Here is an 18,151-nt window from a genome sequence, read left to right on the forward strand (position 1 = left end):
TATTCGCTGCTGGGTCATGGATGTATTGAATCGAATCGCTCGATGCGGACAGAAGCCCATTTTAAAAGCTGGTGAGCTAGAGTTGAACACAAGATTCCGCATACATAATATTAGACGCACAAAGTCTCTGTTCGGAAATTCAGTGCTTGTTGAGTCGGACAATTATGCAGTGTTTCTGCCGAGAAGAATAAGTGATTATTTGACTGAGGAGAAAATTGATGAGTTATTACGAGATCCACGTCCACTATATTTAATATATAATAAACGGTTACCTTTCTTTCGTAAAACTTTCTCAACGAGATATACATTCGGATATTTAACTTTTTGTAATTCTTCAGTGTAGAAACCTCCTCGTATTGTTTCTCCAGAAACATCTTGTAGCAAATAAGTTCTAGGATTAGTATTTTGAATCTTCGAAACTGTAAATACTTCATTACTCCAATTTGGGGTGTACCCTTTCTTAAAAAGATGTCGATGTTTACTAATTCGAACAAAATCACCAACTTTAAATTTGGGTTTATAAATGTCCATTGTTTTAAGATGACTATAAACTTGATCCAAAACTTTGCGTTCGTTTTTCTTATTTATTGAAATCGGTTTTAAACTAGTAGTCCTATGTCTGGTATTATTGTATTTTTTTATTATGCCAGGTAAAATGTTTATCCAGTTGTAGTGACCTTGCACCGAAAATTCTTTATACATCATTCCCTTGATTGTTCGATTCACGCGCTCGACGACATTACTTTTTAAATTCGAATAAGAACTGTAGTGATTAATTTTGTATTTATTCATTAATTGTTGAAAATGTTTATTGTAAAACTCCTTTCCCAGATCTGTTTGAATGTTTTTAGGAACGTTACGTCGAGTTTTTAAAATTTCACTAATTGCATTTACAACACTTAAAGCCGACTTATTCTTTAATGGAACAGCCCATACAAATTTAGAAAAAACATTGATAACCATTAAGATATACTTAAAGCCTTTATTGACGCGTGAATATGGTATCATTTCAACCAGATCGAGTTGCAATAAATCATTTAAACCTTTCACTATCACACGTCGTCTTTTAAAGTTCACTCTCGCCGGTGCATGTAGTTCATTAACAACTTGACGCTTAATATTTAAATCACTACGCTTCATGGTGGATTGGTACTTTTAAAACTATTTCTATATATATCGGTTTAGCTTCTGATGTTTTGGGTCCATATTTAAATGATAGTTTGTCACCTTCATGTAAAATTTGACCAATTAAATTCGTAGTTTGTTTCGAATTAATTAATGCAATCCACCCGCTCGATGGACTACCATGTACAGACGTAATCGTTGCTTCTTTTAATGGGAAAATATAATTCGTACCAATATTAAATAATACAAAAAGTTTTTTAGCTGGATCCAGTGTCCCAAAGAGTGAGATTGTGGTATATGAGAAAGATTTGACACGTTGTAAAGTTGTCCGAATTCTGTGTTCACTAATGTGTTCACCAAATTTATCTAATGTCATATTCTTGTCTATTGAATGAATAAAGTATGTAGAAATACTAACTATAAAATATAATGTGTTTGCAATATATACAAGTCGTCTCTAAATTATTAACGAATTATTTTCGATTCACGCAATTCTGTTATGATGCGATTGATTTCATTCATATGATTATTATTACCAGCTACTGTCGATGATAATAAAAGACGTAGTCTATTTACGAGTGTGTTGGGATTTTTGTAGGGAACAAATTCTAAATTTTTATCTGTTAAAGCCAATGTGCGAAGAATACCACCACCCTTAACTCTTTTTGATATTGGTTGGATACTACTTGTCGGAGTTGATTGTTCATGACCTTGAGCCTGCAATCGTTGTATTGCAGGTATGTTGCGAAGTCGCGGATACTGTTTACGTGCTGGTGGTACGAGAATTGAAAGACTACTACAGCGGCTTCGTTGCTGGACAGGAGTCGATTGACCTTGATCGGCATCAAGGCTTTCTTCAGTATCACTGTAAAATGGCGGCGACTGAGATGCACGGTGTTCCTGAAGCGGTAGTGGCTGTCTCGAGAAATGTCGAATAATTGTTTTATATTTGTTCCCTACATTACCCAGAATTTGTGCATTTGGTTTATAGTTTTTTCTGTCTGCATTGGTTCGAATGACAATATTTCGATAAGTTTCTAAATCTGATTGAGTATAATTAGTTGGATTTTTTTTAAATAATAATTCATATAATCCAGGTGTATCAGGATAAGCTACATTTTGAACGATTACATGATCGTCTTTGAAATCAATTTCAGAATTGCCAATAAAAAATTTATTTGCCTCGGTTCCATGTCTCACACCATATTGATGATCAAATTTGTTTTCTGTGTCAATAATCATATCTTCAATGTACTGTCGAGGTAAACCGGTCCATTGTTTAAGAAAATGGCGAAATGCATCGGTTTTTGACAAATTTATTAATGTTTCTTGTAACTTTCCAATGGTCACGTTCTTGAGTGACTCTCCCTCCTCTCTGGGTGTGCTAGCAGCCGCATGTTGTCGCATTAAACTGAAACGTGGATCGAGCGATGTAGTACTACGGCTTGTAGTCGTTGACTCAAAAAGTCGCTTCGCCTCCGGTTGTTTGACCTCATGATGAATTGATATTTTTTCCTGTTTTGGGACAACTTCGCGTTCATGTTTAATTTCAGAAATTAAACTTTTTATTGGATCGGTTAGAGGTTGAATGTGGGTTGCGAAACGTCTTTGCGAACTTGCAATGTGTGAAGATAATGATCGTACTTTTTGTTTAACGTGTCGTCTTGCCTTATCCAGCTCTAAAGCTAAACGTTTATCCATGTCGATCGTCGACTAATAAATAAATCTTTGACAAACATTTACATTTATATTTTAATGAACTGATCAAAACCGTTACGATAACGCCCATTGTCTTGTTCAGCATCCTTATCAATAGTAACAAATCCATACGGTTTTTGCCAACACTGTGAACACATTTTCTGAAAGGTTTCAAATGACATATCTGTACCAACGTGATCATTAAAAATATGTTTTAAATTTAATACATCCTGAGGAAAGATAATTATGAAATTAGCATTATCACGAATTAATTGTTTCTGAATGGAAGAATACGTTTGGCTAATAAATATACAATCGATATTATAATGCCTACCAAAGCAAAAATAATCACGTATTATATTTTGGTTACAAGTTACTACATCATCAAATATTATTATGGAATAGGGTTTGATTTCTTTAGGAGGAGGAATTTCGGCACCATCTTCATATTCATAGTAACCGACTTTATCGAGAGGTGCCAGAACCGATTTTAAAAATTGATATTTTGGTTGTTGTAGGGTTTTTGAAAATAAGTAAATGTCTGTGAAGCGTAATCCATTAGGATGCAGCAAAAGACTTAATATCACATTTGTTTTTCCACATCCAGAACGTCCAACCACTAGTCCTCTTTTTACACTATTATTGAATAAAGTATTATGTTTAGGAAAGTGTTGATAGGGTACACAAACTGAATAGTCGTGATTAGAAATTTTTAATAAATCTTTTTGTTGCACAAGTTTCATTGTTGACTTACAAAATACAAATAAAAATACTTTACACATTACATCAATTATAAATACATAATAATAATAATAATAACTATGTAGTATAAATAAATGGTTACATATCGTTACATATCTACAATAAGGTAAAATTCAATCAGTGGGTTCCACATATTTTTGCAATTCTCTAATTAGAGAATCTAAATTTCGATCTCTATCAATATCGTAATGTCCCCAGGCTAATGTGTCAATTGAATTACCTAAAATGTATCGTTTATCATCGAAATTAGACAGTGCTATTTTATTCCTTAATTCGGTATACATATTATGTAAATAAGATTTGAAAACGTTCATAACACAGAAAACTGATGAAGATGAAGGATTTGTTGCAATTGCCCGATATTGTAACAGTGTTAGAGATTTATCAATTACATGTTTACTTACACCTTTAGCCTTTTTAATTAAATCATTCACTGTTTGCACACAATATGCTTTGGCACCGGTGCCATAAAGTAGTACAATTGGTACACCAGCATACTCATCTTTCATTTTACCGATAATAGACACAGTTTTAGGAATATCATGAATATTATTCTCGGGATAATTTGAAGTATCAAACCGATCAATATTCTGCTTAATATCATTATATACGTTTTCCGTATAAATTTCTAAAATTAATGAATCCGTATCCGTATACAAAAGCTGTACATTATTTCCATACTTAACTTTAAGGAAATTATAAAAAAAGTCATACATTAAAGTTTTTGAAATTTCCAATATACTGAATCCTACATAAATAGGTTTATCATACGTTACTTGAACTTTATTCATTTCTATTGCAACTAAATTTTCAGTAAAAATAGAACAATTTTTAAATTGTGGTTTGGCTATCCATGTCTCTGCTCCATACTTGTGACCGTTCTTTTTCCAATGTGTAGCCAGTTTAATATCTACCCGATTATCGACATTTTCCATGGTTTTTCCATACACACTATTATTCATGAGTTTAAATAAATCTTTTTCAAACTTATCTTTAGTCTGATTTCGTAATTTCGTATTTAAATCAATATATGGTTTGAGCCATGACGATTGATTGAATTTTAGTACTCTATGAATTTTTGTCAATTCTAGTCCATTTTGTAGAGCTTGTTTTAAATTTCGATAGTGTATTATGTAGTTTGTTTTAGCACATAGATTTGGAATGAGTTTAGCACATTTTCCGTTTGGTGGAATTAAATTTTCAGGTAGAAATGGCATATCATTATGAGAGTTGTGTAAATGATGAGGATAAGAGATATCTACTTCAAGGACATAACCTTCAGGTGTGGTATCAGTCAAATCCATAATACTAAGTGAATTAATTTCGTCTTGCGTTAGCCAAGTAAATCCACCTAAAGGGAGTACTTCACTCATAGCCCAACCATAGAGATTTGTTGCATCGAGGTATAAAATGTATGATGTCGGTTTCGAAGGGTCATAATTTGGAAGAAATTTATTATTTGCTTGAGCCGCTCGTTTAACACATGTACTAACTCCCCCACGAATCCCTTTTTTGAAAAAATGCAACATATCTATATCAGTCAATAATTCTAATTTTACATGGGTAAATTTAAGCATAGCATTCCAACTAAGAGATGGTGCTGTCACGTAATGTGCTGGATCAAGTTCATAATGCTTAAGGCACATGTTTCGAAAATTCTCAAAGACATCAGCTAATAGCAAAATATCACTTTTTAAATAGAGATCAGAATATTCGCCTAGAGTCTGACAATGGAATGTATTCCATACGGTATTAGCTCGTTGATAATCATCTTCAGAAATATGCTCATCGCGAAGTTTATCGTAAAAATCAATTTTTTGTGGTAATTCCGTGAGATCTAATTTAGAAAAATCATCGATAAATGAATATGGAAAAACCCCTTTCTGTCTAATTAACTGAAATTCTCTGTCAACGGGAAAGTATCGTTTTACTTCCATACATTGAGCATCATCCAAGGCTGCTGCCAGTTTTTCTAATGAACATGCCAAAAACTGAAAACTATCTATAAAACGCAAGTGTAAGTGCTCCTTGACTATTCGATTGTTTGAATTTAGATATTCGCCTACACAAATTTTTTTCGAAAATGTAATATATTTCTCTTTAGTTTTACCAAGAATATTAATTTCACTTTCTTCAAGGGCCAACTCTTTAATGAATAAGTGACTATCATAATTTGTTAAATTATGAAATACTATCGGAATAAAATTTGGTATTTGAAAATTCAAGTTACAATTACTGTGCGCGGCGGACCTATAACGACCCGTTAAATGACAGTGATCTTTTACTTTAATATCATTCTGTTGAAAAGGTTTTTGACAAATATGACATTCCGTTGCTGTAAGATAATCAAACTCTTCTTGAATAGTTAATGGAAGCATTGGTTGTACAATACTTAAATACTTTTTATAAATCTCTATCAAATCTATTTCTAATGCTGTAATAAAGTCAGCCACAGATGACTGTCCTCGAAAACTTTGGAATTTAGATAATTGATCGTTATATGAACATTTAATGTAATATGCACATGAATATGGTTGATGGAGAAAAGTTTTTATCGAAAATGATTGATTTGGATTTGGTGCAACTGTACTCATAGGTTTCAATAAACATTCGAAATCAGCATAAACAATAAATGGAATAGTCATTTTATGATGATAATTTTGAAATTCTAATACATTAGCGGGAACATTATAACCAAATCTATTTGTTATTAATTCATTATTTGGGATTCTAGCATAAAGTTTTCCACAATCAGTCGAAGAATGTCTATCTAATAAAGCTTGGGTTGTGAAATATTGTAGACATCCATCACAGAAATATTTTGAATGATGATGTTTTGAGAGTTGGGAAGATACTAAACGTGGCAAATTAGTTATTGTACAGTAATGTTGATTACCATCGTTATCACTCAACAATAATAAATTTATGTGTACCGGTTTCTTAAAGTTTGTAAAATATAATGGTCCCACAATTTCAAATTTTACCTTATTGTTTACATAAAGTAATTCAAGTCCGTAAACATTAATAGAGACATTATTTTGACTTTCAAATTTTGCAATACTATCCAGTTTTACAGGAAATTCAATACCTTGGAAATTAAAAAGTGTCGACCAATGTGGATATGAACTGGGCAAATGTTCTGGTCCCATAGGTAGACACACTGCTGCTACGACACTCCAACCAAAACAATGAATATCCTGATTTTGAACATTAACTATTGCCCTCTTCATTTTCACGCTTGGCGGTAGTGGGATATACGATGAAGCTTTCAATGGATTGTAATAGTTTACATTTAATTCTAAATGTAAGATTTTCACAAGTGTCCAGCCTAAAACAAAGAAGCAAAAAAAATAATTGTATTATAAAGATTTTTACAATATATAACTACCTGAATCTCGTTCCAAAAAATCCATCATTTTTTGACTAATAACTTCTTGAAAGTCATGCAACATATTCCTAATATTCGTGCCTAAAGTGACAATTCTGTTAGTAGTATTGAAAGATTTTACATCAAATATATTTTTTGACTCAATGGTATACAATCCAAATAATTCCAAATTTATTTTGATTGTACTAAATTTTTCAATTTGTGAAACAATAAGTCTAAGTAATTTATTGTGAATTTTATCCATAAATTCATTTAAATCGATATAATGGCCCTCATCACAAATCCTATATGAAGCGATGCGTGATTTAAATGCACTGCTGAGTGCAAACACCCCATCCTCCAAGGGAGTACTTTGACAATTATTTCTATGCTGTCTACTTCTCTCATGGGCCGTAATAAGCTTTGGAGCAATTTCTTGATTACATGTAACGCACATATAATTGTTGCTAGCTAGAAAAGAAAAATAATTGAAAATAGAGTACCTATTAGTTAAAACTTACCAGTTGAATGACATATTTTCTGTTTCTTGGCGGCCGGTCCTCCATTTTCCTGTTTTTTGACCACTTGACAATAGAGCTTTTCGTGGCGTAGTCGTGATTGACGGGTTGTAAATTGTTTATTACAGTTTTCACAGTGATGCATTTTCTTATGAAAATATAAATCAATAAATTAAACAGGTTACTAACAAAGTTTAATTATAAATTTGCTGCCTTCTGTTACTATCTTTGAATGACTTTTATTTATACTATATAAATATATATTTTTTTGTGTTCAGAGATAGGTATCCAGCAAGACCTCGAGGAGGAGCAGCATGCTTGCCATCGTGTTGTAGGTAGTATGATGTTAAAATTTGGAAAATCGCGTCCGAATTAAATGTACTTGATATGAGTGTGGGATGGAAATAGGATTTATTAATATTAATTATTAATATTAACATCATTAATATTAATATTAATATTATAATTATTAATAATTAATATTAATGGCGACTTTCGCGAACGTCTACGAGGCTTTCTAGGGCGCCGACGCCTCCTTGATCGTGAGTGAGGGGGAGTGGGTGGAATGATGTCTTCGTCGTCGTCATCGTCTCCACCCTCCACCCTATTCTCAATCCTATTATTTATTTGCCCTAGAATGGGTGACAATTGAGAGGGTTGAATGATGTCATTTTCAACATCCATCTCTTCACCCTGCCTCCTCTCTTCAACCCACGGCTCTGCCAGTGCGTCAATGAGAGATGGTTGTTGCATGTCATTGACGCCCTGTGATAATATTATGGGTGACGGTGGTGGTGATGGTTGTGGTGACCGAATGATGTTATTTTCGGCCTCTACCACCACCAATCTCTCTGGCAGAACATCATTTTCCTCAATAATCGGTGAATTGGGTTGAGGGGGATGTTCAACGTTACCATTGATAATGTTTTCCACCTCAACCCAAGGCTCCGATAAAGCGTCAATGATGTCCTGCGATATTATCATAGGGGGTTGAGTTAATATCGCGGGTGCCGCTTCAGGAGATGTTAGTGTAACGGGGCGGGTAAACACTGGCTCAACGAAGGGGCTTTGTGGTGGTAGTGGTGGACTGGGAGAGATTGGGGGTTCTTCCACCACCACCACCATATCATTATCAAATACATTTAACTCATCGGTAATCGAATTATTGATGGGACAAGTTCCTTCATCCACAACCGGATTGAACGCCGCCTCGTCTTCGTTAATAAACTGGTCTATTAAGGTCAACGAGATGTCGTCCGAATAATCATTTTCAATACCATGTTGAGCCAGGTATTGCGTGAATGGTAAAGAAAACGATAATTCACTATCAGATTGTGATGAAGGAATAACCATAGAATCATCATCATCCTCATCAACGATTTGAACAATATTAGCAACAGCGTGATTAGCTAATTGCTTCTCTTTCACACTTAACTGACTACATTCAATCACATCCTCTTCAAGACAATCTTCCCTCAAAGATTGATTTAAAGACGACTTGGCAAATTGTTCAAATTGTGTCTCATCATTTTTGATTAATTTTGAATTAGCAGGTCTAATAATTACATCAGAAACGATATTGATTCTAGGTTTATCCCTATTAAAACCACTACGGTTTTGATAGGGATTTGCAACTTTTCCCTTCAATACTTTAAATAATAACTTTGATGACTGGTTACTTACAGTTGTCCTAGTTGAGGGACCGGGACACTGACAACACTCGTCACCATGAGTGCACGGTTTAAAATTAGCAAAATAATTTGAACACATTATTTCGTACACAGACTACCTGTACAACACAGAATGAATTTCTGCATGCACTCTCTGCACATTTATAAATTGTTAAAAGCTCCCGTCAAGGTCAACTTCTTTGTATGCACTTACTGCAACTACATTGGTGTATTCCATCAAGGTTAACATATAGACACAAAAAAATGTAAAAAGAAGACCTATGTAGACAGGATGGAGTGTAACCGCCTGTTTCAAGGACATCGTTAACCTGTTTAATTTATTGAAAAAATGAGAAAAATCACTCATATCCACTGCAATAATCAACTCTTTTTTTATAAATAAAATGAATTTTTTTGGGTGGTGTATAAGGATTATTGAAAGTGTAAGGGAGTGGTAAATATTATGAAAAAAATACAAATGTTTATAAATATATAACATTTATTTATAAATACTACAATTAATTAATTCAATTAATATTCCATATCATTACAAAAAATATTTTTTGAAGAGTTTGTATTTTCAAAGTTGCTTCTCGATGATTGTTGATAATCATTATTAGTATTATGGGATAAAGTTGAATCAAAATAATTCCCATTTCCGCAATCAAAACTCCTCCAAGAATATTCACGATGTGGAAGACATCTTCGTAAATGTCGTCGAAGATGTTTTACTTTCAGGCGATGTCCTGGATTATTACGACACGTTATCCAACTCTCTTGATCCATGATTACTAATAGACTGATGAGTTGAGATTATTTACACAATGTTTTGTACACTTTCAACGAAATGTTTGTTTTAAAAAAAATACATTATGTAGACTGCAATATGCTTTATCGTTCAGATGGTACATGCATTTAACTTTATCGGCGTGTAATGTTGGTTGTTGTGGAAATTCAATAACTTGTTTATGTGTATATTTTTTCAAAAATTCGGCTTTTTCTTTTCCTTTTACGTAAATTTTGTCAACATCCTTCAACACATTGTTTATAACTTGTACGTGTTTCCAATATGGAATATGTCCCATATTCCAGTCAATACAATGATAATTCTTCATTAACCATTTTACTTGTTTTTCATGTTGTGGATTCAAAAGTTGTGAAGGGAAAGGGGGTTGAAAAACATAGTGTGCGAGTTTGTCTCCTCTTAAAGCAGCCAGTTCTTTAACTATAAACTTTTTTCCAATTTTGTAACCTTGAACGTCTATAATCACTTCGTTCTCCATTACTATTAATATTAATTTAGACTTGTTTTACAGATTTTGTCAACGGTGTATATGTAAAGGCTCGATCACTAATGACTAATGCATATGCGGTGGTTCCCTCACTTATACCGGTGTCTGTATCAAATTCAATTCTCAGTGCAATAGACTGTGTTTGTAAACCAGTTTTTTGCATTGAACAATCAATTATGATTAGTGGATAACTGTCGAAAAACTGTGTAGGTGTAATGTGTGTTTCTTTTTTATCTGTATAATAGTATCGGGATCTAAAGTTTGTAAACATTTCATATAATATACCGAAATGGTGTTTTTTATATGAAATATTTAAATTTTCATACGGATATCGTTCATTATTTAGAAATACTCTCATATTGGTTATATCGCCTCTATCAAATTTACTCATATTTTTATCAAGTTGTCCTTCTCTATTGCTTTGAAGGCCAAAGATAATATAACGAGGTGTTTCAAATTTTGTAGAGATTTTCACAGGCCAACTACACTTTGTAGTATTTGTAAAGAGTGGCAGCGAATGAAGTTCCCAGCTTCTGTACGGTACTGCAATTTCTTTATCTTTTTCAATGGTTTTTGTCAATTTAACCTCTTCCTTTAAACCGGGCACAATATGTGGAACTAGCCATGCAATTTTATCAATTACAACTCGTGCTTTCTCATTTGTTGTACAAATTAATGCATTGACATCACTATTACTACGAATTAATATTAACTCTTGCGGTATGTTTAGCATTATATTTTTATAATCTTCTGCAAATCCTAATAGTCGATTTAATGGGATACATGCTTGAAAATATCCATCTATAGGTTTAGTGGCTTCTTCATTTAGATCCCAACCAGACATTGTTAATTTCAGACTTTCACTTTGATTTAATGATGCCAGATTTTTCATAGTTGTTGTAATACCTGGCTTTGTGTTTGTATCTACAGTTACTCCACTTACTTCATACCGTATTTCACTAAACAAAAAAGCGACACCATTATTTACAAACTTGGTTTTTGTTGCTGGTACAGTTTTATTGGTTGTAGCGTCGGTTTTAACCAATTGTCCCTCAATTAAAATTAAACTATCACATGGTAGTGTACACAAATCTTCTTGTAAAGGAATTCGAATTTCATCCGTGTTTTCATATCTGGCTGTATATGCCTCATGACTTTGAAATTTGTAACCTACCACACCTTCATCCCACTCAATACCCTTCTCAATATCGAACATTTTTTATGTGTATAATTCAAATCCTAATGATTTTAGAAACAGTTTATTTTTATTACTTAATTGTTTCACGGTTCGTTTCGTACTAACTGTTTTTCTACACTTTTGTTGCTTTTTATATGAGTCAGTTCTAAAACTAATACCCATTTTCTTCTTTCTTCTGCAAATGTAATCCAACTGTTACAGTCTCTTGTTGAAAATTGACCAACTTTTCATCTTGATCTATTATTTTAAGTGTAATATTTCTGATAGTTTTAACACTAATGGGTAGGTAAATCACATGATCTGGTGACTGTACTATTTTAAATCCAGGTGGAACGTTTGAAAAAAATTGATAAATTATGTGTACAGGTTCTCCATTTTTAAAACTTCCAATTGTAATATTACATTCAATCATAATCGAATTAAGTTTCATTATGTCTGCAATATTGTCCGAATCTTTTCCAACATTTTTCGGAACTATTTGACTATTAAATCCCAACACTGGTCCGATAGTATTTGGTTTGGTAAAGTCAACATCTTTTGTTGCTTTGATATGTGTATGTAATGTATTATTGTTTGCAGTAATAGATAAGAGGTCATTACGGAATTGTTTTTCAATTACATGTTGTAAATAGTTGTTTATATCGGTTAATTGATAACAACCGGTCGGTATTTTAAATTCGACATCCCCGAAAAAGAATTTATTATTTTCTTCATCAATATTCGGTATACTGTTGTAGACTTCAAAATTTGTAACACCCAGTTCATAGACACCATCACTAACATCAATCGGTGGATTAAAGTCAGCACTTAGTATCGCTGATTTTCCTGTTAATACAAACAGCATCTTTGATTCGACTAAACTTATAATTTGCATGTGTGTCTATATAAAAACTTTAAACATAATTGTCCACAATTATATGAACCCATTTTCTGATATCCATCATAATTGTATGTAATGTTATTACCATCATTATCACTTTTGAAATAATTGATAATCTCTGTTGGAGGTTTTAAATTGCCCATACTATCAAAGTATAATATATTTTTTTATTTTTTACATATGCTGTCCAATGAGTTCCACTATTTTTTTCTTCATCTAAATTTATAATTCCTGTTTTATTTTTATGTATAAGTTTCGGTAATTTATTACGCATATATACACCTCTAAAATTTGGAATTTGTAATAGTCGAGCAAACTTTATTATTTCAATATTAGTGAGGGCGTGACGTGGTAATTTTACTGGGAGTTTTTTTTCTGATACCATTTATATGGACCAATGTAAAGACCTTTCCCTTTAGTTTTTCCTACACCTTTACCGCTACTCATTTCCATTGCTTTATTATGCCGCATAGTTTCCTCCAACATTTTTTTATCTACCGAAGCTTTATTTACAGCAGTCGCTATCCCTGCAGCTCCTCCTCCTAAAGCGCCTAGAGCACCTAATAGTGGTAATAGGAATGGTAAAAAACCACCATATTTAGGAGCAACTAGAATTCGTAGTTTTTTTGTCTTCTTTTTTTACCCTTTTTACTTTTAGCTCCCATTCCGAATTTTACTTTGCCTTTCATTATACCAGCAATTGCTAATGCAGCTGCTTTTTCCCCAAACGATGCGTCTTTTGCTTTTAAACGTTCAACTGCTTTACTTAATAATAACTTATCTGCTTCGTGTCGTTTTTGCAAATTAGTTTCGTTGGCGTACGATATATCGTGTTCTTTACAAGCCTGATCTAATTTATTTCTACCACTATGTCCAAGTGCAATTCGTTCTTGTAATTTGGTTCCAGGACCACAAAACTGATAACCCGGTATATGTAATTCAATGGGTAATTTATTTATTAATTTATTTATTAGACCCCAACCTCTCTTTGTCAGAGTTGAATCAATACTATGTTGAGAATCACAAGTCTGTTTATTATATAACTTCATTTATTTACTTTTATCCATACAGCAAAAGAACAATCTAGATACTAATTTAATCTAAGGTTACAAGTTGTTTATATCTAATTTCTACTCTTATTAACAAACTAACATTCTATACCACTATCACAGCTACTTGATGAGTCGTCAGAATCATAGTCATCAGAATCATAAAACATCATTTGTCGCTCTCTACTAAAATACCATATTTTAACAGTCATTTTGTTTATTAAATTATTTCCACACAACTTAGAATTCTGTCCTATTACTGTATTACACCAAAAACACTTGTAGTTTAACACTGAAGTCACATGTAGATGACAAATGTGAAATCTCACTGCCATAATCTTCACACATTTCAAACAAAAAAAAATTTTCTGTTACTACAGTCCTTTGGAGACAGGCAAAAGAGCATGTAGCAGTAAGGATCTGAAAACATTTAAAACTTAATTTCTACAAGTACATACAATCTCATATTACATACCATTGTCAACTTCCATTATGCTGATTTAAGTTAGTGGTATATAGCTATAATTTTTTGGGCATTTTCCGGATCCACTTGGCTAGCTGTGTAGCACGGAGTTTTACACTTATGACAAAGGAAACCATATTTTCTAAGTAACTCTTTAAATTCTTCTTCATTACAAGTAATGTCAATACTTAAAGAATTATTCCACCCATCTGGATTAATAATAGAAATGTCCTTAGTGCTGCACTGTTCACACACAACCACTCTATTAAAGAAACGTTCCCAACCACCTTCCAAAGATATGTGTCCTAACTGGTTGTGGAAACACGTTTCTTCCACTATTATGACACCTTCACAAGTAAAACGATACCACATTTTTTTACTACTTTAGTATTGAGAAATACTTATTAGATACTGTTTTGAATTTGTATTGAATTTTATATATATTAGCTGCAGTGACCTTGAATGATAAGTAAAGAGGGAAGTTGTTGGCCTTGCAAAAGTGGGGAGTAGCATGAATGGCCTTGACCTTGAAAACATCAAGGTCCAATAATGTCTTGGCCTTGAAGTGGTGGGGGAAGTGGAGGGGTTGGCCTTGAAAAAGTAAGAGAGAGAGAACGAGTGACCTTGAAAGAAAGAGAGGGAAAATGGGCGGGGTCAAACTCAAGGTCAAGGTTGTGTTGTGTTGTCCCCCCATTCGTTATCTACTCGAATGCTGTAAAAGATATCTTGTATCGTGTGGGATTATCTAAATTTAAAAAATTACCCGAACCACTACAGTGGGGAATTGATAATGAAGAGAAAGCAAAGGAGAAGTTTGAACAGATCACAGGTATAAAGGTAGATTCATGCGGCTTTTTTGTTGATAAAGAAAAAAAATTTTTAGGTGCAACACCAGATGGGTTAGTGGGTTCAATGCTATTGTTGAAATTAAATGTCCATTTAGCGCAAGAAACACAAATATTAAAACTGCCATAGAACAAAAATTGATTAAATACTTAGAAATAGATTCTCAAGATGATAGTAAAATAGTTTTAAAAGAAAAAGATAATTACATGCATCAAGTACAAGGTCAGCTCCACATTACTAATCGCCAAACTTGTTATTTTATAGTGTACACCTCTACAGATTTAAAATATTGTATTATTGAGAAAAACGATAGTAAATATTGGAACGGAGGAATGATAGATTGTCTTGAAAATTTTTATATGAATGCCATGTTACCAGAAATAATTGATTCAAGACATAGTCGCAATTTACCGTTACGCAGCATAATAAAAAAGGATTTGTAAATAATATTTCAAGTTAAGTTTTAGAGATTTTTACATAAATACATAATATGATGATAAGCATTTTAATAATAATTATAATTTTTAATTTGAACAATAAAAGTAAAAAAAAACTTCCTCAGTGGGTTGACACCTTGTCGTGGTGAGGGAGCTCAGTAGTTCTATCACAAAACCTGTACAGAACGAAGCTAAGTACCAAAGTTTTAATCATCTTTTTTTATATTTTTTTTAAAACAGGAATAATTTTATTGTTAAAAGTATTCAAAAAAATAGCGAGCGTGATTACTCGTATTTCAAAATCTCATAAGATACGTTGATAGCAGTGTCTACACAAAAAAAAACGTAATGCAAATCTATAGGTACCTAATTATTTTGTTAAAAAAATTAATTCCGAAATCATGTGCTTTAATTTTATACCATTATTAGAGAAATCGCTAAAATTCCTATTTGTGCCGATACATTTCTCTGTCTTGAACAAAGGCAATAAAATTATTATCTTGTGGGTCACCCCAATGGTGGTTACCTCCAGCGGTGCGTCCTAAACCCGTCATAAATCTTCTTCCAGCTAGCTACGCATTCGAAGAAGGATGCATTAAAAGTTGCCTACTTACAATTTAATTTTTGCTTTATATCTATCAATTAAGAACAGTTAACAAAAATCTAAAATATCTCAGGTCTGTATTTTTAAATTTCCTATAAAATGGTTTATTTAAATTCTCAATACAATGCACCGTTATCAAAAATTCGTATCAACTTCATTAACAGACATTTTATTTAATAAAAAAATATCTAGCCATTTATTTTAATCAAGAATGTTTCTTGGAACTACATTTACTTATAAAGAAACACTGCAAATGTCAAGAAACTCTTCAAGTCTAAATTTGCGGCTAAAAACAGTAAAAACAGTTTACACGTAAAACGTATGCGCCAGCTCCCAGAGGGTCTTGAGCCTTTTAAGTTACTAGAGCAGGCAAGCTGCTGCGCGATCATGTTTTGAGCCATGCAAATGAGCGATAAACACACATTTAACAATAGCAAATAAAAACAAAAAGGTAATAATAATTGCGACCGCAGAAAGGTATAAATAACTCCTCGAATAATTTTTTTAATAAGAAGGTGACGCGGATTTATGCAAAAGTGGAATTTGCAAGTAAGATTTTGTTGTGTTTGCGAGCTGTTTGAGTTTAGGTCACTGTGGGAAAATTGAGGAAAGTTACATTAGTTTCTTACCAAGGACATTAAAACTATTATCACGTTGCCATTCATTGCTATTACCAAACTACTAAGCACTACAAAGCAACTACCACCCCGTCTGCATGATACGAAAGCGGCTAAAGAGACCCAACGTCTGTTTTAACCGGAGCGGAGCGTCTGACCGACCACAACATTCAACACTACCGCTGTTCGAGAGTACATTAAAATTTGTTGTAAATCGACAAGGACACCAAGTCAAACGGTAATGTTGTGGGAAAGAGACTGCTGGTAGACCTGCATAGTGCAGGACGTGTCCCGCCAACATTTCGTCCTTTTTCCAGACGCAGGACAGTCGGCCGGAAGCCACTGTATCACTGTGTTTCCCGCTAAATACTTCACTGGCGGAAGTAATTAAAAATTTCCTAACTACGTTTGTGACGACGATCCTCATTAATAATTTATGATTCATTTCAGCAAATGGAGAAAGAAAGTTGTGATTAATTGTTGGTTTACGTGAAACGTAAAGTGTTGAACATCATGAAGCTTTTCAGGAGCTGATCAGTTAATTTCCAACTTCAGGAACTTGACGCCTAATTATTATAAATTACGTATTATGATGTATTCATTTATTGTTGCTACGCTTTTTATTTGCTGTTTCTCTTGATTTCGTTTTTGGAAAGAAAGTGTCAATTAACTTCCGATCGATTTGGGAAATCCATTTCATTCACCTGTTCTTCACGGCTTGGCTAACATTCGTCCATCAACTAGAACATCGTCGCCGAAGAAAAGAAAATAATTTAAATTTTCCACATTTTTTTACCAAAACGGATTTTAGTACAATAAGTATTGACGTTATTTCCCACAACTTTTGGCCAAACGTATTTGCATACAAATAATGGAATTTAACGAAACAGATCAAAGTTTCAAGTTTAAAAATCAAAGGGAAAACTTTGCAGATAATTCATATTTTCGCCCTAGGGGAAAGAATAAACTTATCGGAAGTATTGGAACTTTTCACATGATTGTATTTTTCTTTTTTGTACGGCGTATTTCCCACTTTGTTGTATAACCATCAGGCACGGGGAACTTTAGACGGGTGCTGCGATTTAAGATTGCCGATGAGTAATGAGTTAAGTTTTCTTCCTCTTTAATTAACATTTAATGAATACTACATCACTCCATCTTCCCTTCTTTTTACCTTATTTCACGTGATTGACTAAGAAGAATAATTAATTATATGCGGACTCGCGTGTTGCTTATAATTTTGTCATAACAGCATTGTAATTAGCGTCTAAAGTTACCCTTGTAATACATGCACACAACTTTTAAGAAAGACTTTCGAAAAGTTTGACTCCAATCACCTTCTCAATACATTTAAATTAAGTGGCGCATTTAGTTAATTGTCTATTTGTTGCAAATGTTAAATTAATATTAATAACAGTATCGCAATCATTTTAAGTACATGCAGCTGCAGAAAAAATGAAAATTAAGACACGCTGTAGACTTTAGGTCTTTTACTCGTACTTCTTGTGTAGGATTGCAGAAAATTATTTTTTTTGCACAGATTAAATTCATCTGTCATTAGCATAACTCGCAGAACTTTTCTGATTTTGATGTTTATTTCAGTCGTAATAACTTAAATTGTAACT

At 33.0% G+C, this 18,151-nt stretch overlaps 1 long non-coding RNA gene across 1 annotated transcript; it reads right to left on the reverse strand.

Moving 5' to 3' along the window:
- Window positions 1-3,519: 3,519 nt before the first annotated feature.
- On the reverse strand, window positions 3,520-7,813 carry LOC135265474 (uncharacterized). Its single transcript, XR_010333160.1, has 3 exons — window positions 7,474-7,813; window positions 6,974-7,423; window positions 3,520-6,913 (listed from the first exon to the last, which is right to left on the reverse strand). It is a non-coding gene; the product is annotated as an uncharacterized LOC135265474 (long non-coding RNA).
- Window positions 7,814-18,151: the final 10,338 nt, after the last annotated feature.

The sequence above is a fragment of the Tribolium castaneum genome, chromosome 2 (assembly GCF_031307605.1).
Source record: "Tribolium castaneum strain GA2 chromosome 2, icTriCast1.1, whole genome shotgun sequence".
Classification (NCBI taxonomy): Eukaryota; Metazoa; Arthropoda; class Insecta; order Coleoptera; family Tenebrionidae; genus Tribolium; species Tribolium castaneum.